Consider the following 8,501-nt stretch of genomic DNA (forward strand, 5'->3'; position numbering starts at 1 on the left):
TTGCTCCAAATGCGAAAGGAGAAAAACCTCAATTCCTAGAGATGCTCCCAGAGATAGTCTTAAAGATGAAGATAAGAAAGACCCTTTGCTCCCAGGGAAGGGGAAGGGCCTCTGTTTTTTTGTTTCTGAACGGCTCAACCTTAAAATTGTACCCCAAAAAACTTCAAGAGTGGACCCTCAAAAGCAGTTGCGGGAAAAGCTGCAAGTCGGGGGAAGGGACTCACATGCGAGCAGAGAGACTTCTCTTCCTGAATGGACTGAACAATATTTGGAAGTGGGCGGCTGTCTCGTTGTGATAATGTTTTCATAGCACGAGCAAAAAGAGACTTCTCTTTCTAAATGGACTGAACAAGTTTATTATGGAAGTGGTAACAGACTGAACATCTTAAGGGTTGTCTTTTTCCATTGTCAGTGGGAGAAGGGAGGAAGGTGGGGGGAGGGGGTGAGTTCTGAAGGTGGTATAATTTTTTTTCCCTTTCTTCTTTTAGGTCTGTTAATAAACTTCTTTATATTCTTTTAAGTTTGGTGCCTGCTTTGCATTTCTCCTAATTCTTATCTCACAGAAGATAAACAGTAATGAGTATTTTAGACCAAACCACTACACTAAATTGGTGTTTCTGCCCGGTTACAAACCCAACCCGCAACACACCCCAAACAAAAGCTGTGGAGTACTCAAGAAGACCTAAGCTCCTCATGAGTTGCACTGCTATTAAGAAGCATTCACAGTTGTTACTTGATGTGCTATGGTCAAATATTTTTCTGAAGGAATTTGTTAAGAAAAACATTTCTGGATTAGCATGAGACAGCCAGACACGGATGAGATTACCATGTAGGCAGAAATATTCCTTCCAAATCCTCTTATTTTTACATGTCTAAGTGGCTTTATGTTTTCAAATATGGCAAATTAGTTCAATAGCATCTAGTCCTATTAAGTAATGATAATATCTGGTTCGTGGGAGAAAAGGGTGTTTTTTTGTGCCAATGGCCACAAATTTGGAACAACTGACCACAGTTCTCTCCTTGGACAAAGGTTTTCCATTTGTGTAGAGTCAAGCCACTCATGACAAAATTTCATAAGAACCTGGGCAACCTGGGCCCAGCAAATCCTTTTTCAGGAGTCATGTAAACAATCAAAATGGGCTTTCAAAGGGGAATAAGATATGTTTTCAGAATTGAACTCTGTGCACTGTGGAGTAGTTCTACCCAAAATTCATATTACAAGCTGACTGACAAAGGAATCCCTCTGCTTAACCACCCCCTTGCAGTTCTGTTCTCTGTGTATAAGGGTGCATTCCAGAAATGTCATCTTTTGAAAAAAAAACTGATCAGAATGGCAAACCATCCTTGTCCCAGCTTCATAACTGCATTGCTATTTAAGTAATCTAAGCAGGGTATTCAACAGGTCAGTGTAATTTATGACTTTTTGATAAGAACTGCGCTTCAGCTTTATTTAATTCTTTTCACTGGGGACAAAACTTTTTCTCCTGCAGTGTGACTTCATCCACAGTGCATTTATGAGGTTTTTTTTTCTTCTGTGTTTAAATCTCAGGTTTTAGTCCTGAGATTAATGCTTTTAAATACATTGCCAGTGCCTGGTAATAAGACACTACAGAGACAAAGCTTTTATTTCCATCAAGAGATATCGTGCAGGATTTTTAGCAAAAGGTGGACAGCCCATCTCTACCTCCTAGACCTGACTTCTTGTATACTTTTTAACATTTGCACATACAGATTAAAGAACAGCAGGGAATGGAATGAGATGAGCTTTAATGTGGCTTCCAACCCAAACCATTTTGGGATTCTGTGAAATTCAGTTGTATGGGACTCCTGTGTTTCTACATCTGAAAGGAAAAAAAAAAAGGGGGGGGAACTTGGATTTATTTTATAACTGGCAACATAATGAAAATATTCTTTTATCTTCACACTAGACAAATGTAAATAATATCCTATGTGTCTCTGGACTTGCCATCACTCTCTGGGTGTGTCTGATATTATGAACATTACAATCATTTTCTCCCCAGCCCTGGCATTTTTCCTTATTTATTTATTAATTAGGAGTCTCTATGTGTCTATGTGACAGCTTTATTTTCTTCCTCTTTTGACCACTAAGCATTTCCACTGGTTCTCAGCTTTTCCACACGTTTACAGTGACACTGAGATAATAAAAAACTTTGCTTAATCGCTATCAGGAATGGCCAATAAATATGTATTATCGAGTAATCCTCTCTTAACATTTGCTTTTGCAATTTTCTCAGTTTTTGTCCTCTTACCATAATGTTTTTCTTGCTCTAGTCTGCCATTCCTAATGGAATTACGTATCTTCTAATATTAATTACCAGGTTTCATGATTTTACACATTTCAAACAGGGGTTTGATGTTGTTTTTATCCCTCTGCCAAGAAACCTTTTTTAGGTTTCTCCCTAGTAGTTGCATAAAATAATCTGTTAGCATACATTGTCCAGCCTAGCAGAGCTGGTGTCATAGCTTCCCTTTTTTCAGTCTATTCTATATGAAGGTTATATCTCTATTTGTTACTTATGAGATATCAGTATCAATAGAAATATCAATTCACCAATAAATTATATTTTTCTTCACTATTCTATGTCTCATGACTATCCTTTGCCTTGTACACTCCTGCAAGGAATAAAGAATACTTTTTCAGGGGCAGAAATTCTGAATTAATCTTTAAAAATAGTTTGCTCTTGACACTCAAGAATCAAAATCACACAGATTTCTACAAGGAATTAGAGCAAGGACAAGTTGTCCACAGGTATTTTGCAGTTCTTGTTTGTTGCAAAAAAAGATTGGAGTACCTTACTTTTTATTAAAAAAAGAAGTCCCCCAAGAAAAGTGATAATAAGGTAATTTCTTCGAAACATATGGAAGAATAACACACAGAAATTGCTATAATTACGCTGATTACCATTCATTTCAGCCTAAGATTACCGAGAGTTTTAATTCCATCTTCGTTCTGGCAAAAATCCAGCATGTTTGTACAATGGCAAGGGAGAGACAGATGTATTGGTTATAGAGAAATATACAGTACTGCCAAGGAAACTCCAAAACCAGGAAATTGTACAGGTGACTAAGAACAGCAGCCAGATGAAGATGGTGACAGACATTAGGCAATTTTCCCAGAAAAAAATTTGTAGCAAAACAGAATACTCATATGGCTACTGATATTGAAGGAGGAATATAAAATAATTTCAGTCATTAAGAAAAGAAAAAGAAAAAGTGAACATGCATATTTTTTTTTAGTTCCCCTCTCAGTCAGTTTCCTGATAAATGGTTTAATTTTAGGTGTTTTGTTTTAGTCAGAAAATTCTAGAAAAAAGGAGGGACCTTGACAAGAAAGTAACATTTGTTATTGTGTTTTTATGGAGCTTTATTCCACATTTGGTTAGACTGTAGTAGAGAAAAGGAAACATCTCCAAGGGAGATTACTGCCTGAAATTCCTCTTCAGTGAGATTTTCTGTTTTCCATTTGTGCATCTATTTTATCACTTCTGGACAGAGGGTTCAGAGTTAGAAGGAAAAGAACTCTCCTTTGATGCTGTTCCTGGACACTTGACTTTAGTCACTGCCCATGGAGATAAACTGATCCAATAAAAACATCCTACAGGCACCCTAAAATGCTTTTCCTGGGTACAGGTATTTGGAAACATTTTTCTGAAGGTGTTCTTGCCCCAGCAGAAATGAAGAAACTGTACTTCTCATCAACAGAGGTGTGGGAGACACAGAGAAATGAGCTGTGGTCTTAAGTCCTGAGTGTCAGGACCAAACCCAAAGGTGTCAGAAGGATGTCTGGTTTGGTTAGTAACAAGTTGGATTCGAGCTGGAGGAAGCAGAACAAGTCAAAGGAATAAAAAGTAATACAGCTTTTCTAAAGCAGGAAGAGAGAATTTGAGAGTGGTTTGTTTTTGTTTTTGGGGTTTTTTTTGGTACTAATTGAGCAATACTGATGAAAATATTCCTTCTTTATACCCTGGCCTTATAAAATCACTGCACAGGTGTGTATGAGACACCCATTTTCAGTCACTGGTCTTGGATGCTGTCCTCCATCATCGGCCCACAACACTCTATAAAGTTAAGTTATTCTTTTTAGATCCACCTTCTTGTAAGATTTCTTACTAACTCTATTTGTGTTCCTCCATTTTCCATTGATCCAAGCAGGTCTGTGGTCATGAGCTTGGGCAGAAGGGAGAGAAGTTTGTTTTAGAGTAAGTTTACCTAAAGCCTGCCTTCTTTCAATAAAGGTGATATTTTTGCAGGTATTTCTTGAGCACTAAAGCTCCCTGGGAGGCTGAAACCATTTTATGTCATTCACATTAAAGTCACCACTTACCAAGAAGTTAAATCTGTACTTACTTAACACTCAGCCTCACCCTGCAGAGATGAATTTATTTTGAATGCCTGAAAACAAGTAGTTATTTAAACTTCTGCCTGATAAGAAGCTTGCACACTAATGTGTGTTTGTAAGTGCATAATCTGTATTTCAAAATTTATTTGACACACAGTTGAACAGGTATTTATAATTCTATACCTTCATTGACATGTTAAAAATCAATTCTGACCTTGCTTTGACCTTAACATTTCACAACAGGGAAATGAATGTTGAAGAGCAAAATTGGATTTGTGCAGCTTTATTTTACAAGGGCCTATTTGGAGCACTCCTGCAGTCTACTTTGTGAGGCAGAAAGAACTTTCAAAAGGTTAAAAGTTAGCAACAGCTATGGTGAGGAGGAGGGAAGGAAAAGAGACTCTAACTCAGTATAATTTGTGAATAACTACAAATCCAAGAGAAATTATTTCAACTAGAGCTTCTAATGCTGAATCACCATGGTATATTTATGGAGCATTCCACAAGAAAAGACAAAGAGAATGCTTTATCTGCTTTTCTTTGGATTTTGTACAGCAGAGCTGATGCCACAAGTCATGAAAGTCTGACCACCACAGAAATATGAAGCAAAATTTTGGGGGTGTGTTGACTTCAAAATACTCAGGAATGATTTCTTGGACCCTCCCCAAATAAACAGCCCTTGCTAGTAAAAGCAGTGTCTTTTGAAGGAACAGTTTGAACAAAATCCTCACATTGTGACAATCACTGTTTTCACAGACCTCATGAACAGATAAATTAACACTGAGTTTTTGAGCAATTAAATCTTTTCTCTTTCAGCTGAAATAAAGTGAGAAGCACACAAAGATGTGTCCTTCAGAAAAAGTCTAAAAACATGCATCATACTTAGGACTCTTAGACAAGAAAAAAGCAGAAGATAAATCAGGAACGGCAGTGACTGGAGCACTAATCCTTTTTGCTCTCTCTTCAGTAAAAGGACAGGTCACCATTTCATCTTGACCTCCCCAGGAAACTTCCACAATAAAATCCTGACTATACTAATTTCACATTCTATTGGTTGAGACCCCATTTTTCAAAGTCAAAAATACTAAATACACATGTATGTGATTCTGATTCATCTGGGCTATCATATCCTCAAATCTTCCACTTTTTTTTCCCAAGTTCCACCATGTCAGAGCTGAGTATTTGCAGTTTGTAAGGTCAAGGCCTTACAAAGGCTTGGTGATTGAAATCAGAATCAGTATTTTAGAATATATGCAAATAATTTCAGCACCTTGTTGATGAAGATAAAAGCATATGCTGAAGTTTGTGTTATCTGAACAGTGCCAGTAACTCAAGCTGAAGTTTACAAATGGGTAAAGAGTAGAAAGACAGAGTATCAGGTAGGTGGACATAAAGTACAAGAAGAATGCAGTAACTGTAGTTTTAGGAAAAGTTTATGTAGTCTAGGCCAAGTGTTTTGGTTTTGGCCTTCTTCTTTATGATCTGTTTATTCTATTGAGAATTCTCTCTCACCATCTGCATAAAGACCTGTTTTGCTGTCATTATAATAATAAATAAATAAATATAATTAAGCTTTGTGTCTGTGCAATTCTAGCTTCAGCACACAGTTGAGTTCTGTTTTTACTTTTTAGCAAGGTTTTCCTCGCATAGCTTCATGCAAAGAAACCATGGTTCCTCCTTGACTCCTTCCACCCTCAAAAGAACTCAGGGAAAAAAAAAACAAAAATCACCCTTCCACTGAAAACCATCATTTGTAATTTATACCTCATTCAATTTCACACAGATTTATCTCCACAGGAGACAGAGCAAATAATCAGAATTTATTTCTCAGGCATTTCAGACCTTAGCGAGATTTGCAGCAGCTGCTCTCCTGAGGCTTTCTTTTTGGCCATATTTTGCTGTTTCTATATTTTCTGCATTCCAGAACAATTCAGGTCCTGAAGCAGTCGTTTTGTAACAACCTTCACTCACATGTAAAACAAGCCCTTCACTACATGAAGTTTAAGCTAAGCCACTGTGGATTCTTCCTAAGCCTGGCATGCAAGCTAAAAATCTGTATTCTGGAAACTGGATATTCACTTCTGCATCCATGTCTTTGTAGATGCAAGCTTGACAGTAAGTTGTTTTTTCTCTTTTTATCCCCCTTCTTCTTTCAGCTATGAGAATTCTCCCTTTTAAACTAGCTGGTCAGATACAGATTTGGCAATGGAAGAAAATCATGACATGTATCATAAGCTTCAGTTCAGTAGCAAAGGTTTATGCCAGAGGCAAAGCTGCAGGCACAAATAAATAAATAAATTCAGGAGACCTGAAATTTTATTGGTGTGTAATGTCATAGTTGCTGTGGAAACCATCTTATGACTTTTTTAATGCCTCAAAGAAAAAAACCCTTCTTGTTACGTTCTCTGCAGAACAATATTTTAGCTGATTTTAAACTACTAATGAATTACTTGAAAGGCTGAGAGAGCTCAGGGTGTTCAGCCTGGAGAAAAGAAGGCTCAGGGGAGACCTTAGAGCCCCTTCCAGTGCCTAAAGGGGGCTTACGAGGAAGACAGGGACAGAATTTTTAGCAGGGCCTGTAGTAAAAGGACAAGAGATATTAGTTTTAAACTGAGAGAGGAAAAGCAGATGTAAGGAAGAAATTTTCTGTAGTGAGGGTGGTGAGACACTGGAACAGGCTCTTCAGAGAGGTGGTGGATGTGTCATCCGTTCAAGGTCAGGTCGGACAGGGCTGTGAGCAACCTGACCTTGCTGAAGATGTCCCTGCTCATTGCAGGGGTTGGACATGATGGCTTTTAAATGTCCCTTTCACACAAAACCGTTCTTTCGGTCTATGAATCACTTCATGGGACACAAAGGAGTTGAACGACAAAAGAAAGCTCCTACGCCTTAGCTCTAGTTTGAGCTACAAACTTCAGTTTGTAGAAAGTAAAAAGTTTTTCAGAAAGTAACACACTTTTCCTTTCATAGTCCATGTTCATCTTCTTGATGACTTTGACAACAGGTACATTTAAGTCTAGCTTCATAACCCCTTGTGTAGGTTTAGTTTCATTACAGTTGTTCAGGTTCCTGATCCTTACTAACAAGCAGCACAATCGGTTCAAATGGCACTGCTCGTGCAGGGTGAGCTTTCTGGAATGAGTAATTTAGCAGAATCATGCCTCATTTCTTAGCTGAGGACTGCTCTGCTGTTGTTCTTTGAAGCAGGTGACTATTGAACAGTTCTGAGAAGGCTGAGAAGCTGCTCACATATAAAATGTGGCAGCTGAGGTGTGTATGATTCCCCCTGTCACTGCATAAACAGCATAAACCAGTGTTCTAAATTAACGTGACTCATTAATAAAAATGCATATGACGGTTCTCGTATGTATCCTTATAATTCTTAAAATTACAATATAGTATATTATTACCGCAGGCCTGGTTCCTACGGTATAGCACCGTGTCCCGCAGCCATAGGGAGGAGGAGGAGGAGAAGATCCAGCAGGCAGGAGTTGTGCAGCAAGATTGATTTATTTAATTATTTTACAAACTCTTTTATAGACTTTTTTCTTCATAGCCTAATTGGACAAAGGGCCAGCCACCCCTTGGGGGTGATTGGCTAAAATCCTAAAACATCCATTGTCAAAATATTTTTTTACTATACCGTAAACAAGACTTTTCAAGGTTGCAGGTGTCTGGGTTGTTTACATTCCCTGCTACCTCTTCTGTGAGAGAGAAAAGTCTCTCACGGACTTAGAAAATAACAAGAAAATCCTCGCTAGCAGCATTTTTGTAACTACAGTATATTACATATTATTTTATGGCAGCTCATTGCTGCAATGAGTATGACCACACTTATGAATGTTGGCAATAAATTCTTGGAATACCAACGCAACAGCAGAGAAACAAAATGGTGGCAAACAGCAAAAGGAATATAGTCAATAAAATACCTTTTCTGGCTTTCTTAAAACAACTGGACAATATCCAGACTGCTTTATTTCTTTTTCTGGTAGATGTAACTTCACAGAAACCAATACTCACTGCAGAATCAGGGTGTTATTCTTCCCCTTTTGACTACTGAAAATAAGGTTGACCTACCATTTAACAGTTTCAGCTTGACACTAAAATATCTTTTTACAACTCTTTTGTGATGTTAAGACAT

Source organism: Aphelocoma coerulescens, unplaced genomic scaffold, assembly GCF_041296385.1.
Source record: "Aphelocoma coerulescens isolate FSJ_1873_10779 unplaced genomic scaffold, UR_Acoe_1.0 HiC_scaffold_87, whole genome shotgun sequence".
NCBI classification, from domain to species: domain Eukaryota; kingdom Metazoa; phylum Chordata; class Aves; order Passeriformes; family Corvidae; genus Aphelocoma; species Aphelocoma coerulescens.